Below are 24,474 nucleotides of genomic sequence, written 5' to 3' on the forward strand. Positions count from 1 at the left end.
ACTATTACTGGATGCTATGCTTATGACTTTGTGCAAACATGGTCCAGGTAAACATATAAAGAAAAATAAATAACCTCTTAGTTCTTGAAAGAAGGCAAAAGGACAAACCAACAGGTTGATGCAAGTTCTGCTTTGAGCAAATGGATAGATGGAAGAAAGGAGGTGGAATCTTCATTTGATTCCATGAAATGGGAAAAGGGAAGTATGAGAATTTTTGTTGTGCTCATAAAACATGGGAGCATGTCCTGTTCAAAGCCCTGAATGTGAGTGCAAGCATGTGTTCACCAAAAATATTTGCAAATTGTTTTTTTTTTTTGACTAAGTTTTATTCTAAATAAACCTAACACAAAGAAAAACTAAAAACAACATCAATCATCGGAATCATCAGACCTATTGGGTCAGCACCCCACATTTTTTCTTTTTATGTTAAATTATAAACATATTTAAATCTATGTGAAGCCCTGTTTCTCTAGCCAATAATAAAAAGAGTCCCAAGTTTGATAGAAGTCTGTATCTTCTTTCTCCTTCAATGACAAAGTCAGTCTGTTCATTTCTGCACAGTCCAAGATCTTTTTTAGGATCAGTTCATCGGTAGGTGGCTCTTCACACTTCCAGTGTTGGGCAAATTGAATCCTCGCCGCGGTAATTACATGTAAAGTCAGATACATTGCTTGTTTGCTAACATCATCAGGTATAATGCCTAATAAGAAATCTTCAGGTTTAAATGCCAAAGATTTTTGTAACATTTCCTCAAGCCATTTGTGTATTTTAATCCAATACTTTTTCGCCTTATCACAGGTCCACCACATATGATAAAAAGTACCCAGTTTGTGTTTACATTTCCAACCTCTATTTGACATATGTGGAAACATCTTAGCTAATCTATAGATACCATCTATAATGGTATCTGTCATATGACCACATGTGATGTGACGGCCACATGACCATGGAGACTGTCTGCGGACAAACGCTGGCTCCCTCGGCTAGGAAATGGAGATGAGCACCGCCCCCTAAAGTCAGGCATGACTGGACTTAATGTCAAGGGGAAACCTTTACCTTTTTACCTTTACCATCTATAAAACATTTTATACAGGTTTTCTTTATATGAAGTTGCTAATGTTACTTTAATATTTCTTTCCTACAGCTTTTGCCATTTTTCTAATTCAATATTATATCCAAAGATTTGTGCCCACGTTATCATAGTTTCCTTAACCTGTTCATCTTCCATTCTCTTATCTAGTAAGAAGTTATATAAACTTTTAATCATTTTCTCATCTGATTTAAGCATCACCTGATCAAATGCTGTTAAATCTTTATAAAAGCCCCACTTTCTATAGTCTTTAGCATATCTCAATTGTATTTGCACCTTATGCCACCAAGAAATATTAGATCCTTCTTCTTGTATTTCTTGATTCAATTTCAATCCTCCATCATTATCCAAAATATCATCATATCTTACAACCGTTTTGAAATTCAATACATTTGGATATATGAAAGCTTCCATAGGTGAAAGCCATCTTGGTAATTTATTATATAGTTTTGTCTTTAACTTTTCCCACACCGACATTAATGATTTCCTAATATAATGATTTAGAAAACAATCATGTGCCTTACACTTTTCTTACCACATATAAGCATGCCAACCCATTTGCAAATCATGCCCTTCAAGATATAAGATTCTCTTATTTCTTAAAGTTATCCATTCTTTTAGCCATGTTAAAACAGAAGCTTGATAATACAACATCCAATTAGGAAGACCAAAACCCCTATTCTCTTTAGCCTCCTAAAGCATTTTTAATTTAATCCTTGGCTTCTTCTTTCTCCATATAAATCTCAAGATTTGAAAATTTAAATCATCAATTTTTTTTATCAATTTGTATGGGAATCATTTGAAATAGAAACAAAAGCTTTGGTAATATAGTCATTTTAACTAGAGCTATTCTTCCCAGCAAAGATAATTGCAAATTAGCCCATTTTTCCAAATCACTCTTAATTTCCTTAAATAGTTTATCATAATTGTCTTCTTTCAGAGTGGTACACTTTGCTGTAAGAAAAATTCCCAAATATTTAATCTTTTTAACAATTTGAAGAGCTACTTGTTCCACCAGAGATTTTCTCTGCTCCCGTGTGAGATTTTTACTAACAATTTTGTCTTCTCTCTGTTTATTTTCATCCCAGTAACCTCAATCCTTTGTAGGCATTTAGGCATTGTTACTAAGGGTTCCTCAATTATGCAAACTAGGTCATCTGCAATTGCTTGCAATTTATTGCTTTCATCTCTAATTCTAGTGCCTTTAATGTCCATATCGTCCCTGATATTTCTATTTAACACTTCTAGGATCAATATAAACAACAGTGGTGATAGTGGGCGTCCTTGCCTTGTACCCTTTTGTATATCTATAGTATTTGTAAATTCTCCATTGATTATAATCCTAGCAGACTGCTTTTGATAGATGCTTAATATCGCATTAATAAATCTTTCAACAACTCCATTTGAACTAGTTGTTGTTTCATAAATTGCCAATTAACATTGTCAAAGGCCTTCTGTGCATCCATGAATAACAGTGCCATTGGTTTTTCCATATGCATCTCATAATACTCTGAGATGTCCAAGATAGTTCTCATATTATTCCGCATTTGTCTGTTAAGTATAACAGACTGTGTTATACTTAACAGACAAATGTATAAAGTCTGTTAAATACTTCTTTAATCTTTCTGCCATTATTGCGGCAAAAATTTTGTAATCCACATTTAATAGTGATATAGGTCTATAGTTTTGAATCTGCGTCAAGTCTGTATCTTCATTCAGTATTAATGTAATATTTGCCTCTGTCCAAGTATTTGGTATTTTAGCATCTAACAATGCTGCATTACATATATCCTTAAGAAGATTCCTTCAAAGGATTTATAAAACTCTGCTGGTAGCCCGTCCGGGCCTGGAGTTTTGTCATTCCTTTGTCTCTTAATTGGCTCAGTTACTTCTGTGATTGTTACTTCTTCATTCAATACTTTTTGGTATTTCTCCAGTAGCTTTGGTAAATTTCCCTTTCGGATATATTCATTTACCTTCTCAGTTGAAATCTCATCATTCTGATACAGCTTTGCAAAAAAACCTTCCGCTATTTTCTTAATATATGTACTTTGTACTTGCAGTCATCCTTCTCCATCCTTCAATTTACTTATTAGTCTCTTGTCTCTTTCCTTCTTTACTTCATAAGCTAACCATCTCCCTGGTTTATTAGCATCTTTGAAGAAGTTCTGTTTGGTCAATTTCATTGGCTTGGTAAGTTCATTTGTATCCAAGAGGTTCAGTTTATGTTTTAAAATATTCATTTGTACCTTAAGGTCTTTTTGGATGGATCTTCCTGTATCCAAGTTCACACTGGAATCCAAGTTCCTGTTCACATTTTGTCAGTTCCTCTGCTATTTTAGATCATTCCTGCTTTCTCCTTTTATTTATTTTTGCTGAATATGTTATTATCAGCCGTCTGGCATAGGCTTTGGCTGTATCCCAGACATTTTGCAGGGAGGTTTCTTCAATTTTATTAATTTGAAAGAATATTTCCATTTCCTTATTTATCTCTTCTTTGACATTTTTATTTATTTATTTATTTAAACAACTTATATGCCGCCCCATCGCATGAGCCTCGGGTGGCTTACAATCATAAAATCCCACATAAAATACAATAAAATAAAATAAAATAAAAATCATCAAATAAGTAAACTACATAAAATAAAATAGTGGACACAGCCTGGTCAATTTAAAATCAACAAATAAACCATTAACAGTTAAAATAGCATTTAAATAACAAGATATTGGCCTGGCGCCGAAGAACAAATATTATCCTTTAATAAAGCTTTACTTAACCCCCATCTGGGCATTTTTACTGTCCCTTTCAATGTCATAGTTACAGGGTTATGATCTGCCCAGTCATTTGCCTCTATTTCAGCTTCTAGCAGATCTGGTACTAAGTCTGGGGTTATCCAAATCATATCAATTCTAGACCATGACCTGTGTCTATTCGAGTAGAGAGTATATTTAGCAGAGGTTGGATTTTTATGTCTCCAGACATCTATCAATCTAAATTCTTCAATCATTAAAACAGGACTTTGGAAGTATCCTCCTGCCTTTTCTGTCCTTAGTCTCACTATTATGGTCCACTTTCTTGTCCACAATTGCATTAAAGTCTCCCATTAAGCACATGGTCTGATAGTCCAATTGTGAAAGTAAAGCATGTAGTTTTTGGTAAAACATTTTCTGATGGTCATTTGGGGCAAAAATCACCACCAAAAGCACCTTTCTAAGTTTCATTGTGATTTCAACCATCAGAATCCTACCATCATCATCAGCTAATATATATTTAGGGTCTAATTTTTCCTTGATGTATAATGCTAAACCTCTCTTCTTTTGAGAAGCAGAAGCTATAAATAGCTTTCCAAGCTCTGAGCAATATTTGCAAATTGTTGAAACATCCCCACATTCATCTCTTTCTCAATTTCCAGTTCAATTTGTGCAAATTTCCTCTGAGGACTGAATCAGCCCTGGTTAAGTGTATGAACTTAAGAGTTGAACAAATCTGAAGAAAAGTTAACAAATCTCCCTTTCAATCTCTTCTCAATTTCCACAAATTTATCATTCACACAGAGCAATCAGCAATTGTAAACATGAACCATACAAGCAGTTAAATGATGTTCAGAGAATGCTGAAAATTTCAAACAGCATTTGTTTACCCAGAATGGGAATCACATCCACTCCCATTCCAGTATGGGAAAAAGTTAAAGCTAAAACAATACGTGGTACACTGCAGAAGAACTCAGTGTCAGCATTATAAATAAAAACGTATTTCTTGGAAATAGCATGATCCAGCTATTAAGTTGTACAATTTACTGTGTTGGAGTTTTGGAATAAAGTACAAAATTTGTTTCCACCAGACTCTGCCCTGGATTTTGCAATTTTATATTTCCTTGACAGGGTGAAATCTATTTTTAATGCAGTAGGAGTATTTTTGGATTTATTCCTGAGCAAAACTGAACAGAAAATGTTTTGAAAACAGTGTTATATTTAATCTTTCCATTATTAAAAATTGCAAAGTGATACAGTGATGAAATTTCACTGTTGGAATCAATAGGGAGATTGAAAGAATTTGCAGAAGCTGCTGAACATGGCTGGTAAGAAACAAAAAGTAACCCACCACAGAAGACACTATTTCTTATATTTTCTTCAGCAACATGTTACTTTTGTTCCAATCATGCATTTTCTGGTTGCAGCCTCTTTCCATCTTCTTGCTGATTTCAGTGGATACATTGTTCACTGCAATTTCAATCATGAAAAATGAATGCCTTTGGAAATGGCACATGGAGAGTATTCTATGTGTTATGCTTTGAAAGCCAAATACCCAACCAGAATTAACCTGAAGTGGAACACACAATTATGAAATGGAACTCTTTCATTCCGTTCATGCCTGTGGTTGTTTAAGAGTTTGCGAAGAATTATAAGGAGTTGTTATGATCCCTGCAGACCAGGGAGTTTGACTGTACACATCATAGTAAATGCATCATAATAGTTCTCAGAGTTCTGAAAAATCTAGGACTGAATTAGCTGAGAAAGTTAAAGGAAACAGATCATTTCTGGCAATAAAAATTATATGCTTGCTGGGCTCAGTCCAATTCTAAACCAAAGCTAAAGGAAGAAAGTAAAAGTTCTTTTCGTTTCCCATGTTTAAGTTCCAATCTAGATTTGGGTCCTTGGGCTTACTTTAGATGAAGAGAGACCTAAATGAACATTAGTTCTTCAAAGTGACATATACCCTTTGGGAGAGGTAAAATGGGGCCAATAACTATCTTAAGTAGTCACTCAGTTATCTGAGTTAAATGGTTGATTTAAGGCATGGAGAGAAGGAGAATTATGAAATGTGTCTTTGCACCCATCAGAGAAAATGAGAAGGTGAGAAATGGAATGAAATAGCATGCCAGCAACTTGTTAACTGATGACATTTAAATTGTAATTTTGTAAACTTTTTCCTATCCTTTCATATGCCAAAGCATCTTTTTGAAGTTACAGAAATTATACCTTGGTTTTAAATGCATGCCAGAATCTATGAGCTGAGCTCCAAAACAAACATAAGTTTCAGAAACCATATCATAGGTAAGAATGGTGGCCAGCCCGCCACCTATCCCTGATCCTTCCCTCAGTACTACTCCTAATCTTTTTTTAAGGATTTGTATCAATATCACTGGGGGTATTATGCACTTGCTCTAGTGCTCCTTTACTAGAACAACAAGGAACAAAGGACTGAATGAAGGATTTCTGTTTTGCTTTTCCCCTAGCATACCCTGTACCAGCTGATCCTTCAAACCAGGAGTGGGCAGCTTATAGAATCATAGAATAGAAGAGTTGGAAGGGGCCATGAAGGCCATCGAGTCCAACCCCCTGATGTTGCAGGACACTACGTTGCACCATCCCACTCAGATCTTTTTGAATGTCTCCAGTGTGGGGGAGCCCACCACCTCTGTAGGCAGTGGGTTCCACTCTTGTATTGCTCTGACTGTGAGGAAGCTTTTCCTGATGTCCAGCCTGAATCTGGGTTGCCACAACTTGTGTTGATTATTCTGTGTTCTACTTTCTGGCATTAGAGAACTTGACCTTCCTCTTTGTGACAGCCTTCCAGGTACTTATAGAGGGATATCATGTCCCCCCCTTAGTCTTCTTTTCTCAAGGCTGAACATGCCCAATTCCCTCAGTCTCTCCTCATAGGGAGGTGTTTCCAAACCCTGGATCATTTTTATCATCCTCCTCTGGACCCTTTCTAATTTACCTGCATTCTTAAATCTTGGTGCCCAGAACTGGACACAGTATTCCAGGTGAAGTCTGACTAGTGAGGAGTATAGAGGAACTATTACTTCTCATGATTTGGAAGTAATACTTCTGTTGATGCATCCCAAAATAGCATTTGCCCTTTTGGTGGCAAACAAGCTGGATCATACCTTGGGGATACTTTTTAATCCATCTTTGTAATTTGAGTATCAGGTGGCCTCAATGGCTTGGAATGTCTTCTACCAGCTTTTGCTGGTGGCCCAGCTATGCCCCTATCTGGACAGGGAAAGCTTGGTCTCAGTAATGTATCCCATTTTTGAATATGATCAGTTGCTTATGTGTTGAGCATGATAATTCTGGATTACTTAATAAAGAATTAAAGGGCATGATCTGGTGCATAATCCTCAGCTGTCCATGTCCAGAGTAGTCCACCATATCTCTTGGGATACCACTCTAGAGGATCATTAGATCTTTGGGTGTAGCTTTTCTGGGAGGCTGGAAAGTCCTGTGTGCTTGCAGAAGACCACATGTCTCTCTGGATCTAATTTGTTTTGAATTTACATCTTTATCTTGACAAATTGCTCAAACTGACACATCTCCTCCTTTTTACTTTATCTTCACAGCTGTAGAGAAGATTATGATAAGAATGGTGACTGGTCAAGGCCAGGTGGGTCTTACAGCAGAGAAGGTATTTGAACCTGGGTTTCCCTGGTTCTACTCATCAACCCTATTTTTCTTTTTTACTTTGTTTTGAAAGTTATGTTGAATATGTTTGTTGTTACTGGATATGTCTTTTGTGTAGTTTCTTGTGATGGAAACACTGGGCTCTGGTGAGCAATACAACATTATTTGATAGAAATGCAAAATAATATTCAAATGCAGGGTGAATTTATCTAGGGGAAATCAGAGGAGACCTTTCATTTACACACATCCAAGTGGTAGACATCTTGGTATTTACAGTTAATCAATGTTCATAAATGGCATATAATTCTCTTACAATCTCAGTTCAGAAGTAGCCCTGGATATCTTTTGGAAAATGTTTATTTCCCCTGAACATCTCTGATAACAATGGACCCTTTACAACTCTTCCCTTATTGTGGAACAACATGCAACACCATAGAGAAATCACTTGGCACATCTACTTGCCAGTGTGAGATTATTTATTTTGCTTTTCCTTCAGCACTGAATAATGTCTGAAGTTTTCAATAACACCTAATAAATCTTGTATTTATATCAGCATGAAAGGTCACACTGGCAGATTTTAGATTTGTTTCCTATAACTGCTCTTGAATAAATAAAATAATAAACACTGACAGTGTATGGAGTTTTATAATGTAATTTGTACATGTTTTCAATTCTCTTGCTCATCCTTGTTTTACAGATGAAATTACTGGAATAAGCTGGCCATCCTCCAGCTATTAATAAAATCCCTCCAGACACTCCACTTTATAAACCTTGAAAACAGCATCTGTAGCAAGCTGTAAAATATTAATCCACTGCTCAGGAACAAAAGATATCGGGATTGTTCAGAAAACTAAAATGCTGAGAGCGATAAAAACCAAATAGCATCACATTCACATTATCATATTGAAATAGGAGTACCTGGTAGTCCCCCAGCCCTGAAAATACTGTTGGCTACAAAAGACATTAGCTTTATAGATCAAGTTCATGTGTACAGTGTAACCTGTACATGTGGTAGTGGCAAGAGGGTACATCCTCTGAAAGCAGGTTCAAGGGGTGGATTCAGGGCTCTGCATATTCCAGACCATTTCAGGGAAGCAGAGGAAACTCATACAAAATCAATACCAAGTCAGTCTGGTACAAGGTACACAGGTATCAACAACTTTTCATTTTTTCCTAGCATTAGTTTACTGGCCTTGTAATGGCAAAGATAGACTCAAAACATGTGGATACTACCTGATAAAATAATCTTTCCAACCACAGTAGGGCTTATTAGGGAATGCATAAAAAGTCTGAAACTGCAGTTTTGGCTATTCTGTAGGAACTGAATACATATAGGCATCAACTAAAACTGAACCCATATATTATCCCCACTCCCTTGTCATCAGGAAAGGGAACTGATCAAGCAAATTGATAAGTGGAAAAATATGCTTTGGGTGTGTTTTTGAATGGGCAGAAATTATTAAAATTGGGAAGGATGGAGGGTTTACTAGGGCCACCTAATATATGCTATAGAATTCTTCAACCAGGAATGTGGGGGAACATGGCAGCCTTCAGGGCCCCTGATGGCAAACCTGGCACGACTTGCAGTGATAAGGAAAATGACATTTAGAAACTGGTGAAAAGGGAGGGATTTAGCTCCTATCCTGTTTCTGCTGATAAAACAGATCTCTTCTTTTTTCACTGGATATTTTGTGGAAATGTTTAAATAAATACACAGCTGAGATTAGTGCAGAAATGGGACAGAATGGGCTTACGAGTGCTAGTGACATAGACAGAAAATAGACCGATCCCTACCATACTCCTTGGCTGATCACTTTTTTCGGTTTCCTGCCAGGGTACACTTCGTAGGCAGCATGTGAATGCAGGAGCTGAAGTTCTATCCACTGGTGAGAACTTAGTTTTACTGTATTTTTGTTTGTTTTAAATTCTGCAATATTGAGATACCAGCAGCAAGCCTATGTATAAAGTATGTGCTCATGCATGAATGATTTAGGGTGGATATATTTCTGAGAAGTTCTACTCTTAAGCATGTTAAAGTAAGAAAAAAACTCTTCCTTCAAGCTAGTAGATAAGTAGTTGCTCATTTCCCACTGTTATCGTTCCTAAATTGTATTGCTCTCACACTTTCATGGACAAAGAGAGATGGAAAAATAAAAGGCAACATACAGGCAAGCAGATAGATTGAGGGCAACCACCGGAAATCTTGTGTATCCTGACCACTTTGGTGTCTCACATTGCTCAGAAAAGGCAGCATTTTAATTGCCTATTTCCTACTGACATTAGATGTGCTTAATTGGCCTAGGAGTGATTCTCAAGGAGTGCTGAAATGGGAGAAAAGAGTTTGCTTTGTCGCCCCCATGCCCACTTTGCCTGCTTTCCAACTGTAATGGGACTGCAAAACAGCATTTTTGATCCTGACATACCTGTTTGATGTCTGCTTCAATCATGAACAAAGGCTTTGTCTTTGCAGAGCTAGTGTTCAGAAGCTGTCTCTACTAGCTGGAGGGGAGGGGTGTGAATGAAAAAGAGAGAGAAAGTGAGACAAGGAATATTTCGATTTTGGGCTTCATACAGTGTGATTATTGTCAAGCCTCAATGAACTGTGTCATTTCCAGTGAGCTGACTCAGAGCTTTTCTCTGCAAAGAGTCACTGAATGAAAGTTTGCTTTGGCAGCTGCTGGCTGTTGTTGGCTTTCTAATGCATTGCTTGAACACTCACATGCCAGTGACACTTCGACAATGTGGTATAACATCGCACTTGGCATGGAGAACTAACTTAAAGTTTTGTAGTCCTACCCCACTGGGCATGGATCCTTCACAGAGGGATTAGAAGCAGAAATGTTTATGTTTTCATAGCTCATTGATTGCAGGCAATCTGTAAACACAGACCTCTGCAATACTGTAGGCAAAAATGCTATGAAAAAGCCAAATGCAGGATATCTGAGAACAAAGTTTTGGTTGAAAATTCATTTGTTGACTATTTGCCTCCAAATCAATTTTCCTGATCAAATTTTCATGGATGAAAAGGGGGTGCCCTCATCTTAAATATTAAGGCATAACTGTTGCGGAAGTGTGGACATTTTCTTCTCATCTAACATTTCCCAGAAAGGTTTCTTACCTAGCCTTTGCTTTCACCAGAGGAGTTTGCCTTCTGATATGAGGTACAGTTTTCATGTAAGGATTACTAATGGTTTCCCTTAAAAGCAACACCAAACCTGAAATGCCCTATTCATATTCAAAAATCTTATCAGCTCAAAAATTAAAAACATGACTGCTACACCTTTTGAAGAAATAAGCTCAAACCAAAATAGTGATGGCCACCAATTTGGCCAGCTGGAAAAAGGAATTGGACAAATTCATGGAAGCTAAGGCTATCCATGCTTTCTCCCATATCAGAGGCAGTGTGCTAGATAACGTTTAGGAAGATGCTGTTGCCCTCTTACATCCTATTTTTGGATTCCTGTGGGCAGTTGGTTGGCCATATATGAACAGATTCCTGGATTAGTCTGATCTGGGATGGCACTTCAGGCTTCTGGATCATATATAGCATTGTAACAACATTCAGCTGCACACAATTTAGAATTTCACTGAAGACCTTCCGCTACCATACAGAATGGTTTTCTAAATGCCTGAGGAAGGCTAATCTGATATGGAGAATCTGTTGCATCCACCCAGATAACACACATGTGTACTGGGAAAGGCTTGACATGCAGTGCCACACTGGCCAGCCCAGATGGCAGCCACCTGCTGTTTCAAATGACAACATTTTCCTTAGTGTGTGAGGCAGTGAGCCAAACAGACTAGCTCACTCTCTTTTGTGCAACATGCACTTAAAGAGGGGACTGGACAGGTTAGAGACCTGCCCCCTTGCTGTGATAAAGCACATTATTGGCTGTGTGTCACCACAGGATAGTCTGATTGGTTCAATTACTGTCATTCTCACTTTAAGGAAAACATGGTGGCTTCAATATTGGCTGGACTGGCCAATGGAAAACTTTCCTTTACTGTGTGTCAAACACTCCTGGCCAGTTTGGCTGCCTGCCTGGCACTGGAAAGCTCACAGGAGGTGGTTGAAAGGAAGGACACAGATGCTTCCTTCACTTTTATGTCTTCTTTTCCTATCCCAGATCTGACATCCTCTGGAAAATGTTCTGCTATTAGAAAAAAATTGGGGGACCCATTTGCTGTCTTTTTACTGCCATGTGATGGCAGGTAGCAAGCAAATAAATGGATTCACATGACATGGCAACCCACCATGAATTGTTACCACATACTGTGAATACAATCCATTTTTTTGTTCGTTTTGCAGGGCAGCCTGTTCATGGGCAGAAAGACACAATGATGGCTGAAGGCTTGTTTTTGGGTTTCTTGTATTCAAAGTGGGCTACTGCATTATCCTGAGCTTGAATTACCAACCCTGCAGTGGATATCAGCAAGCAAGATAATAGCAATAGCAGCAAAATTGTCTTCTTCTCTTGCCAAATTTGAGTGGGCTACCAAAAATGGTTGCAGCCCCAAGTGTACCCAAGCAGCAATTTGGGGTGATTGCCACTGGCATTGTGCCTTCCTCCGTGACTCAAATCTCTTTTTATTTGCCATTACTTGTTTCACCCTTTCTACCATTATTATTGCTGCTATAATTATTGCTAGTATTCGATAAGCGTTATGTGTTTGGTTTTGACTGGTTTTTTAACATTATGTCATTTCTTGTTTTATCATTGTTATATATTTTACCTAAAAACTGCTCACGGAGCCCTGTGGGTCCTAAGATCATAAGATCTCTTATTTCTTGGCTATAGACAGTGCCTTCGGAGTGCCCAAGCAGCACACTGCAAAGGCTGCCTCTGGTCTGTCACCCACTTTAAAAATAAAAGTAGTGTCCTGAATTGTATATCCACAAGTGAAAACACACATACACAAATGTATGGTTCCAAAATGGCATAGCATAGTGGAATGAGTGTGCAGGCACCCTTCATAGGCATAAACTCACCGCAAGTGTTGTTTGATTGTGAAAGAGGGTTGCCACTAGTTCCTCAAATTTTGTTTTGCTTTGTTTCATATTGTTCTTGAACCTGATTCTCTTTAGGGTACACTTTTTTTCCACCCTTTCCTGAAATTTGTGTGGCTGTGTAGATTTCTACTCCCACTGTTTTATATTCACGATCTAAAAGTCACTTTGGTCTCCGTGCAGTAAGAGTTGTTTGTGGAACAGCCAAAGGACTGCACAAAGAAGTGTTTTGGTAGGGAAATGTGGATTCTATCCCTCCCTCACCTTCCATATCAATCAACAGGTAGCAGAATGAACATGGAAACGCCCTCTACATTACTATTCTCAAAGATGTGCATTGCTGTTTAGCAGAGACATCTTAACAGAGATAAGAGACTGATAGAAGTAATTGCTTACTCCATTTGCCTGCCTGATTTACAGCTGCCTTTTTCTTGGTTAGAGGTGTGTCAAAATAATGTGTCAATTGAACGTGTCAGACACTGTTTTAAAAGAGAATTAAAGTGGACATCAATATTTGAGGCTCTTGACTACAATGTAAACTCCAGAGATAATAGGAAAATGAAAACAAGAAAAAATAGGCCAATACAAAGAGTCTAGAGGATTAGTCTGTCAACAACTAGGATCTTTACCAACTATATTCAGATGCAACAAGGCTTCTTGATGTCTTCTTCTTTTCTTATGGAAATAGAGCAGAACAAGATACTGAAACACATGGGAGAATGGGGAGAGACAAAACATCTATGTTAAAAGCACAGCGCTAATTATTTGAAAATGCCAAACCCAGTGGCACACCAAGAGTGAACCAAATACAATTTTAATTTTAATTTTGTGCTTGTAAGCTACAGTCATGTTAAAATGTGCCTTAGTTCAGAGATGTCAAGTTTGAATGAGATGGAAAAGCCAAATAAGGGTTGTCAGTTCTTGAAACATCAAGAATTCTGATATGCAGGTCCCCTGGATGTGTCTAGGCGTAGAGCAATTCAGCATGCATTTAAAGTAAAGCCCACAAGGAAAGCTCCCCATTCACATCTTTGGATAACCTCTTGTCTAATTTTGTATGCTTTGCTGCTTTAGAAACATGCTCTACACACACACACGCACACATGTGTTGGCTAAAATTTCACCAAACAACATGAGTGTGAGGAAAATGGCCTTCCCATTCCTTTTTGCAATCCTGAGAATACAGTTAAGAAAGTGAGAAACCACTCTCTGATGAGCCCTAAACGCCCTAGCTGTCTGGGGTGTAGTCCAGTGCACAGCTACTTGGAAATAAACCCCACAGAACTCAATGATAGTAACATGTAAACATGCATATGATTGCATGGGGGAAATATGCTCAGAATTGCATTGTATGAACGATAAATGGAATATTGGGAATATCATTAATGTTTATTTGAAATCATGAAATTAAAAGTTCCATTTGTTTGACTAGATTTCCCTGAAGTATTGCTAATTTTGTTTAGACCAAAGTCACTAATAGCAAACAGTAGGATTTAAATTGGATTACCCTTTTGTTGGAAAGCTTAATTCTCAGAGTAGAAATTATATTATGGTCTTCTTTAATACTGACATATGGAACTATCTCAACTATCAGGGAGCTATCCAATATTCTTACTAGCGTTGGAATAATCAACAGTCCCCCTCCCATCCTCTTAAGTGCTACTTTCTATTTTCACAGAAGTATAGACCCTCAAACCTTTTAGGTGAACAAATAAATATTGTTTCAGTGTGAATACAATCCTCCAATCCAGGAAAGTGGTTATTTGCATGAAATCATTTTGATTGTTTTTGAATGACTATGTCAGTCAGAGTATTGGTTTGGCAGTTTTTAAAATGAAAATTAAACTCATTGCACAGGAATAAAATATTTGTTTGTTTTCCTTAAATTCAAATACCAATGAATTTGGACACCTGAAATAAATGACTGGCTCTAAGTGACATCAAGCACAGCTTTTTTCTTCTTTAAAATGAGCATTGTTTTGAAACCCTCCTCAAGAAAATAGCAATTATTTTGAAGGCATTTTGTTAATATCAATTGGATTGTTTGGGCTATTAGATGTGATCACCAGATAATTTTAGTTCAGCAGTTTAACATGCTGAGTGTGTGTTTGTGTGTATGTGTGCTTATGAATGAACCCCCCACTTGGGTGGCAGATTGTGTTTACTATGTCAAAGCACCGCTATTAAACTCTCAAGCCTTTCAGGTGACATGGTAAATACCAGCTGTCACCAGAATCACCAACAAAGAGAAAAAGTTTTTCCCAATGGGCACTATGAAGAATGCACCAGCATTGTACTATATTTTTTAAAAAATTAAAGTCATTTTCAGATTGCCATGCTTTTTATAAAACAATATAAAGAAATAAAAATTAATAAAAAGCTTCAGTTGTAGTAATGCCATAAGAAAAGCCGAGCTGGATCAGACCAACTGCCCATCTAGTCCAGCATGCAAAACACATGATGACAAACCAGTTGCTCACAGGATTGCTCAAGCAGGATGGGACACCCAAGCTTCTCAGCAACTGGCAAATGCAGGCATGCCACCTCTGTGAAGGACATAGCACATAACCAGTAAAGCTAGGAGCCACAGATAGCCTCTTCTTCCATGAGTCTGTCCAATCCCCTTTTAAAACCATCCAAATTAGTGGTCATCACAACTTCCCATGGCAGCGAATTCCATAGTTCATCTATATGTTGTGTTAAGAAGTACTTCTCATCTGTTCTAAACTTTCCCCCCATCAACTTCAAGGGATGATCCCTGGCTTGAGTGTTATGGAAGAGGGAGAAGAACATTTCCTCTTCCATTTTTTCCAGTCTGGGAACAATGCAAACACCTCTACAATTTCTCTCCATACTCACCTTTTTCACAAGCTGAACAGTCCCAGTTGTTGTAGCCCTTCCTCATAGGGGTGCTATTGCACCCCCTAATAGTTTTTGTTGCTTTTCTCTTTACTTTCTCCAATTCAATAATGGCCTTACTCAGGTGAGGCAACCAGATCTGAATACAATATTCTAAGTGGGGTCGTACAAGATCTTGGCACTTCTATTTTCTTTCCTGTTCCAAATTATGGCTAGTATGGTTTTTGTCTTTTTCACAGCAGTGCACACGTCTTCCACATTGAATAATCTTGTTCTTATGATCAATAATAATAGTTTTAAGGGGTGGTGGCATCTTTTTCCCCTACCTAAATAAATCACACTGATAAACAGGAAATGCAGAATCAGGTTACTTACCAGTTTTATATAATTACAATCATCACCTGCCATGTTCCATTTTCAAAGTCCTATTTACCTTGCAGGCACACACTTGCATGAATGCAAAGAGTCATATGTTTGAAATTCCCAAAGCTAATCCACAAACAGTGGATGCCCAGGGGAGGTTTAGACTTGCCCCACATATTTCAATAGGAATTCAATGAGTCCTGTGAGAGATCAGGGCTATAATTTGCAGTCTCTCTCTCTCTCTCTCTCTCTCTCTCTCTCTCTCTCTCTCTCTCTCTCTCTCTCTTTCTGTGTGTGTGTGTGTGTGTGTGTGTGTGTGTGTGTGTTAGAGAGCATGCCGCATCATATCAGGGATGAACCTCCATGTGGCTGGCAACTTGTGTTTACTATACCAGACCACTCCTATTCAACTCTCAAGTTTTTCAGCTGATATGCTTAATAACAGCCATCACCAGAATTGCCAAGAAGGGGGAAAGGTATTCACAACTGGCTCTATGAAGAACATACCAACATCGTGCTACACTAAAAGAAATCAAAGTCTGTGTTGATCATCTTCATAACTCATAATACAGGTTAAACTATGAAGCTTACAAAATGGAATTCATAACATAATTTATTAAAAGAGCTATAAAATAAGAAAACTGTACATTCCGGCTCCATATTAATATATGATGCAATGTTGTAAAACAAAGATTCCAATGTCTAGTTTATGAAACATCTTTTTTATTACTAGACTGTAGTAATAATGTGAGTGACTAATGGTTCATTTTAAGTCCAGCCACATTTGGCAATAAGTTCCATGCTTTTTCTTCTACCTTACTATAGAAGTTGATCCACTATCAACCAGTGTCCTGATGCATATCCATTCTCTCATTGGGTTACATAATAATACTTTCTCTCTTTCAGTGTTTCATGTAAAAATAAAAGCATTTGACATTTTGACAGTGAATAAGTTTGTTTGTGTGTGGGAAAACCAGCTGACATACCCATCTTTGGCTACTGTTAAATTTGATGATGCTTCTCCTGTGGGAAAAGTCTTTTCATCATCTACAATAGTAAAGTGAATTGAAGTGCTTCATGTCACCAATAAAAGTCTTGCATGCCATACATTGTAAGAATCCAGGTATCTGAAAGATTTTGTTGTGTGTCAGCATTCCCACTGTGAATGGGAAGGTGCATGTGGTGTTGTTCTATCTGTGATTCATCAACACTGGAAAACAAGAAATCACCTAGGGGGAGGGGAAAACTGAGACCTTACGAGGCAGGCAACTGTGATAGTACTCTGCAAATTTACACATGTTATTGGGTGTTTAAATGTGCCATGAATAACCAAAGTGTCTATTCAGAAGTAAGCCCCACCGAGTTCAATGGCATTTATTCCTAGGTAATTGGGTACAGGATTGTGATATATGAAATCTTCCTTTCCTCAGATGAAGAACCAAGTAGGCTCAATATCACAATGATGTCTCACATGTTGTTCAAGATCTCTTTCTCCCTCATGTGGGATATCATCAAGGGCTGCAGCTCAGATGTGCTTTTGAATACAGAAGCTGACAGGTTTGATTCTGGAGGAGAACTATGTAGCAGGGAGCATGACAGGCCTCTGCTTAAGATCTAGGATAGTCACTGCGCATTGGGATAGATAACTTTACAGATAAACAGCTTGACCTGGTTTGAGGTAGATTCCACTTTTTATGCCAAATGACAGCCTTTCCTGACCCACTGTTTTCCAAATACATTGGACTGTAACTCTTCTAATTCCTACCTGTTGCAGTCCAACACATTTGGAGCACAGCAGAGCTGGGAAGGTTGCCTTATGACAGCTGTCTGTGGCAAGCTTAGATTCCCAGTGAGAATCAACTGGAGAAAGCAGAAGTGGTTCCTGTCACCCAATGCTGTTATGGTATGTGCACATTTGCAACAGTGGCATGGAAACGACAGGCTTGCGAACTTTCCCAGGGTTAGACATCTCTCATGTACCTTGTTTGCTTAATATGCTGTGCTTCAGTGACTGGGAGGAAAAGTGGTTCTTGAGGCTCTGTGTAGTCTCACTAAGCTCTCTCACATACTATCATTTTCTAAAATCGGTACAGTTCTGTAGAAAGGTATATAGAAATGCCACTTCTGTTGGTCCCCTATCCACAATTCAATATAGCAGTGTTAAATAAATAAATGCAAACATGCAGTTATTTATGCATGAACCACCTACCTCCCCACTCCTTCCTGACATATGACCAATTAATCTATTTTCAGTGCTCCTAGTGTATTCAAACCAGTTGAATACAATGCAGAGTTTTGTTTGCATGTATGTTGAAAACAGGTCAAAAGTTCCTACTTGATCAATGAGGGGAGTGACTGGCTAATCTTGTAAAAGATTAGCACTACTGTAAAATGAGGGGAGTGACTGGCACTACTGTAAAAGAAGGAGGAGATGATGAATGATGACTGGATGTAGGAGTAAAGCAGGAAAGCAAGAAAAGGAAGGGGATAGAGAGGTCAAAGCTCCAGCTCCTCCCTCCAGTGCTACATGCTTTGTGACTGCAGAGTCACTGACATGTTGCTGCTACTTCTTGCCAAGCGACAAAAGTATCCCTACCGCAACAGAGCCAAGGAATAAGATTATTAGTATGTCAAGTTTCTTCATGCCATGTTTTTCCTTACGTTGTCATAGGAATGGGTGTCTGTGAACAGAATATATCTGGAAATACTCCTTTTTCATCATTTTTTAAAATCCTGCTCCACTGAAAGTCAATGTAATACCTATTTTTTCACCCTCTGCATTTTGTTTTGGTGGTGAGGGGTGTCTTCTTTATGCCTTTTAATTCAAAAACTTCGAGTTACTTTTTCTATATTCCAAGTTTTACCTCTAAGTTTCTGATCTACTTTCTCCACTCTTAGAAATCCTACTGCCTGGACTGTTTTAGTATTTCTGAGCCAATATTTCCAACTGCACTGAAAGAACAAAGGTAAAAGAACAAGTTTATCTGTAGCCGTTAAATACAGAGTGAACTGGCACAAGCCCTTAAGGATTACTCTGGTTCCATTTCTCCTCCTTCATCTCTAAAAATAATTCCCAGTAACCCACTGATATGAACAAAAGCCAGCCCTTCTTATGAATTTTTATTCCCTACAGAGGCTTATGGTGTTATAAACCAACCACACTATCAAGAAGATAGCATCATCTCCCTCCCTTTATTAATAAGAGCGAACCTCCTCTTCTTGTGCTGGTAGTGATATGAGCAGTTATTGGTGTAGGTAGGCACTGTTCGCTCTAGGTCATCCCAACAGAGACTTTGATTATCTAAGTCATCACAAAATAATAATATTCATTGCTCTTCACAATCTTTGTCAGAGTGACATTAACAGACTGTAAAATATACAGTGTTACCAGTGTAAACAGAGCACAAGCAATTTCAATAGTGTATTCAAGGGCTGCACAGCAACACTCCAGAGAGTCAACAAAATAAGAAGCTGAACTTGTAAAACTAAGCCCTTAATCTTTTGAATTAGAGCAAGCAAAGGTGAACAAAGCAGATAGGTTCTCCCTCTCAGCACTGACATATTTTTGGTCTTAGCTTGTCCAATGAGATCTTATTTTTAAGATTAAAAAGGAAAGTATAGGATTCATGTGCAATCTTTGGGGGATTTTTAAGGTCATGTCTTCTCAGTGTGTTTTTTTCTGTTTATGCCGAACATAAACTTCAAAATAAAGCTTATTTTGGATAAAAGAAAAAAAAAGATGCTATTATTTGCACATAGAACTTGTGTACTATGAGTGCTGGGTGGAGGTTTATGATTCTGTTGATTTTTTTTCTTTTAATGAAGCTGGAACAAAGTTGCTGTACACACCTCATCTTATTTTATTTTTTTAAGAATATCAGTTCTTGTATGGTGATCAATAACTCTTTAGCCATAACAAATGTGCCAAAAGCAGTAGCCTAAATAAATAAATAAGCAAACAAAGAAAGAGATGTTTTGCTTCTGTTCTTAAACCTATGTAGCTGGCTTTTTCAGAATAGTGTTATGAGTTTCTGTGATGACTGACAAAACTCCTACCACAATAAGATGGATGATAGCCATTGAAAAAAGTGTTCTTTTTTTTTTTTTAAGGATACCACCCAAGACCTCAACCAGACAGTATCTGCAATGCAATAATTCTACTGAATGACATGAATGACTTCCAGGTAGCCTTGCCTATATCCCCTTGACAACCTGAGTTTCAGAAGTCAATGCTACATTCTGTACGTATTGTTTGTTCTCCGACAGAGGCATCCACCCTCTTGACAAGAAAGGAAAATTATTCCCACCTGGTTTTCGCTGTGTCCTGATTCACATGCCATATGCCAGCTAGACAGTATTTTTATTTGATCCTAAATAGCACTATGCACTGAAAGGAACACCAGAAGATTTTTCATTTTGCACTCCTACTGTTCAGTATATGCTATGGTGATCTTTGGTGATGGAAATTGGATTTAACAAAAAAGGGAATGTAAAAGGGATAATGTAGCATGAAAGTGGATGCTGAATGAACCACAGCTAATCATATATAAATTAGGACTGCATCCGTTAGTTAATTAATTAGATTAATTAATTAATAACATTTCAAATGTCTTAAAATACACCCCTGATTAGCTGAATGAAGAATATTGTGAAAGTATTAATTTTAGTATAAAAGCTGCAGAGGGCAGCGAACAAATGGGAAGAGTTAAAAGTTAACCAGCTATATTATGTTCACAGAAACCCATTTCTATGACAGCCTAAGGAAAAACATGGCATGAAGAACCATGACAAACCCTCCTTCTCTCTCTCACAGGAGAAAATGCTCTACACACCCATAAGCATGAGGGCCAGATCCACCACGGGGTAGTTACCCTGAGTGTTAGAGACTGGGAGGTGGCAGCAGGCCTTTGGAGCAGGGGGCTGTGGGTCATGCAGCCTGCCTTCTGCTCCCTAAGCTAGTCTGCTGCCTGTCTTATCTGCACTGTTTCCAATAGAGCAGGTGCTGAACAGAAGGGGAAATGGCAGAGCCCTGGGTGGGGCATACATAATGTGATGTCTCACCCTGCTCCAGCTGGCATATAGACATTGCAAGAGTCCAGTTGGCTTGGGGCTGGTCATAATATGGAGTAGGGACTGTGTAACTGTATGTCACCAGCTCTTGGAACAGACTCGAGTGTGGAGACTGTCTGTGCTGTTTTTCTTATCTTGTGTTTTTATCTCTCTGACAAAACTAAAACAGAGGCTCCAAAACCAGAAAATCTGGAATGTACAAGGGAAAAAGAAAATGAAACTCTCAACAGTCCTAACAATAAAAATTGATTGCAGTTCAACATGTTTCAGAAGAGCAGAATCCCTCTCGGGAAGCAAGCCACAAAGAATGACATATTAACATAAAGTAAGTAAAGTGCAATATAAAATTATGTAAATGAAAAATAACTAAAATATCAAACTGTTTAAAGTGTCATTTGTTTTAAACTATCATTTGTAACACTTTTAAAGAACAGATATTATATTACAGATAATGGAAGAGACAAGAACAAAAACATAATTACAGACACATCTTTATCAAATTATATGTGAAAAATGCCTCATACATACATCTAATTTTGAAAGCAGGGTCAAATGACTTGCAGAAATAGTGACTGTCTTCAGATGTTTCCAGACAGGGGACTCCTAGTGCTAACTATTAGAAAGTATTGTGTTCTTATTGCATCTTCCGCTCCTTTAGCAACCTCTCTTCTTTCCTCCCCTCCCCTCCTCTCCTTTTTCATGGTAAGAAGAAAGACTCAAGACACAATGGCAAAACAAGGAAGGAGTATGAGTGGAAGACAATTAATGTAAAAGCCTTTGAATAAGATAGGACAAAGAAGCAATAAAAACCTTGTCTAAGAACACCCTTTTTGCACCATCAGTGAAAAGAACATGAAAGGAGAGTGGTCGTTGTATATACTGATACACAACAGATGACCAATTTAAGCAGCACTTAAGCCATCCATCAATATCTTCAGTCTGGAGAACTCCTCCATATATTTGTGCTGATGCCTTCTAAGTGTGTATTCCCTTCAAAATTTTGTATACCAATTTTCATCCACAAAGGTTCTCAAATCAGTTTGTAATATTAATGACAGATTTATACAGGTGGCATTGTTCCTACAAAAAAAGACCTAGAATACCAGGTGTTGTTGATGGCATCAGATAGTGGTGTTATGTCGCTCTTGTCTCTGTCCTCCTAAAAGTTGGTGAAAGATGTTCACCACACACACCCACATATAAGCAGTTGCTGCTGAGAGGCCTTTATAGTGCTACTGAAAACTAAGTCTCACAAATCACACAGACACACAGACACACTGGGAGTGGGGTGAAGATTTTTGATTCCATCATGCTTATTTCTGGCAAGTCTTAGAATATTGCCATGAGCTGTTTCAGACTGGATCTCATGGTTCCCTCGCTGTGAAATTAGAGATGCCTGGCAGCAAAGGAACATAGTAAAAATCACTTTTCCACAGCAAGAATTCACCAGATAGTTCAATAAACTTTACAGAAAGGACAAAAAAAGCCAAAAGGCAATCTTATTTGTAAAGCATTCCTTTCCAATTTTGCGAGTGGTAATCAGATATGCCACAGATGCAATAACAAAACTCCTTCATCTATAGCACTAAATATTTGTTAAATCATATATAATAGGACTATGCATGCAAGCTTCCTCAACTTTCCATTAAGCACACATGGACCCAATTTCAAATCCACACCCACCCCCATTTTGAAGAGGACTTTAAAAAGAAAAAAAAAATCAATTGTATGTATCTGTATATGGTCATGGTGGGGGGTGGGAGTACTATTTCAAACCCATAAAGATAGTGGGATGAATCCTGCTTTCCCAGAGTGCCATGGCCCGATCTGAAGCAGTCTTGCTTGTTGAGCATGTTGAGTCCCACGGTATATGTTTTGATGAATGTTTCATTTGACCCTGAAGCTCACCAAGGCCCTTCCCAGTGTAGCATTTTACTTGTAACAATACACCATGCTCCTTCTGAATATAGAAGGCAATCCAGAATGTGACTGCAGTTCTTTGGTAGCTTTGGCATTTTTTCATTAATTTTGCTTGAGACATGGAAGGCAAGTTTTGAATAAAATGCTGTGCCATCGTTTGTTATGAACATTGTTTATCGCACAAGCCAGAAATATTCAGTTTGAATACTCAGACATTCAAACACATCATTGTTTGACTCTTCTAATATTAGTCTACTGTCCTTCTGTCTCTTCTATGAATCCCTTGAATGCTATACAGACACCTTCTGTAGTACCTGATGGCCAACAAGTTATCACCACATTAACACTCCTTTGGTTGGCTGCAAAAATAGCTTGAACAACATGAATGTTCTTTATTTCAGGGTACACTCTGAGAATGACCCTGAGCAAAAATAACAAACCTGAAGCAAAACTTCTTTACCCTTTTCTTACTCACTGCCTACAAAGGCTTGTTAGACCTCTTTTCTAACTTTTTGCTCCCACTTTTCTAAGGCCTACTTTCTATGGCACCATTTTCAAAAAGGAAATATTTTCCTTTCAGTACCTTATACTGTATCTAATGTTGCCCACCCACCAGTGGAACACACATTGCTGGTGGAATAATTTCTTCTCCCCCTGGACACGCACACCCAAATTGTCCCTGAAAGTTTAGGAGACTCTGGAGAAGATCTGAGTAGATGTAGTGGATAAGTGAGAGGAGACATTCCTTTGCACAAGCAATTTGTATGTTGGCCACAAGCACACATTAGTTAGTTGGATGAGTGAGTTCAGACATACAAACAAGCCTAGGTTAAGCTAAATGAAATGCCAAGTCAATGAGTTTGGTACAAGAGTGAAATTTTAAGCTATTTTAGCACAATCTGTGACTTGCATTGGGACAAGCACACTGCTTCCTCTGCATTTTGTCTACAAAATATACTGAAGTATAAATTCTCAGTGTAACAAAGTTTAGTGCACTATGGAGGATACCACATTATTATAATCAGGAAAAATATTGCTTCTGGAATCACTAATGTTGTTTCCACCATTACTCTGTACTAAACATGATCCCTACATTCAATTATTATTCCTTTTTCATATCAGCAACCTTCACAAAAGAGCGGTGCGCCTTTCACTGGGGGGAAATCACTGATTTTTTTCAGTTGAGATGTATTTCATTTTATGACTGAATATAAATATGTATAATTTCCCTCAAAAAACTGAGCTGCAGATTGCAAGAGAAACAGAATAACAAATAGAAATCCTGCTATCCCTCTTGTCCCTACAAATTTTAGTTAGAAATAAAGAAGAAAAAAGGAAGCCAAAAGTTCATGATAACAGCCAAAACATTAAAATTATGTTGTGAAAATATATATTGTCAAATATGTAGTCACCAAGATCTCCTGAAGCATTTCCAAAGTCTACAAGCTTTCAAGGGAAAAAAATCCAACTCAATACCTATTTTCCTTTGATCCATCCAGACTGATTTTCATAGCTCACTTCTTATAGTTCATGCCCAGTGAAGTGGATCATACCCTACCAGTGCTGTTTAGTTAAATGAAATTTAATTGGCATGGATGATCTTGGACATGTAATTTGAACATGAGTAAAATTAGCCTCAGTTGGCATATGATTGTGGCCAGGAGTGATCTGGTCCAGTTCAGGCTGATGTGCCCAATGCCTCTGTTCCTGGTATGAACCTGGTCTTTTTACTGTTCACATAAGTTGCATTGAAATT

This window comes from Varanus komodoensis, unplaced genomic scaffold (genome assembly GCF_004798865.1).
Source record: "Varanus komodoensis strain SLA01 unplaced genomic scaffold, ASM479886v1 scaffold14_1, whole genome shotgun sequence".
In the NCBI taxonomy this organism is placed as follows: Eukaryota; Metazoa; Chordata; class Lepidosauria; order Squamata; family Varanidae; genus Varanus; species Varanus komodoensis.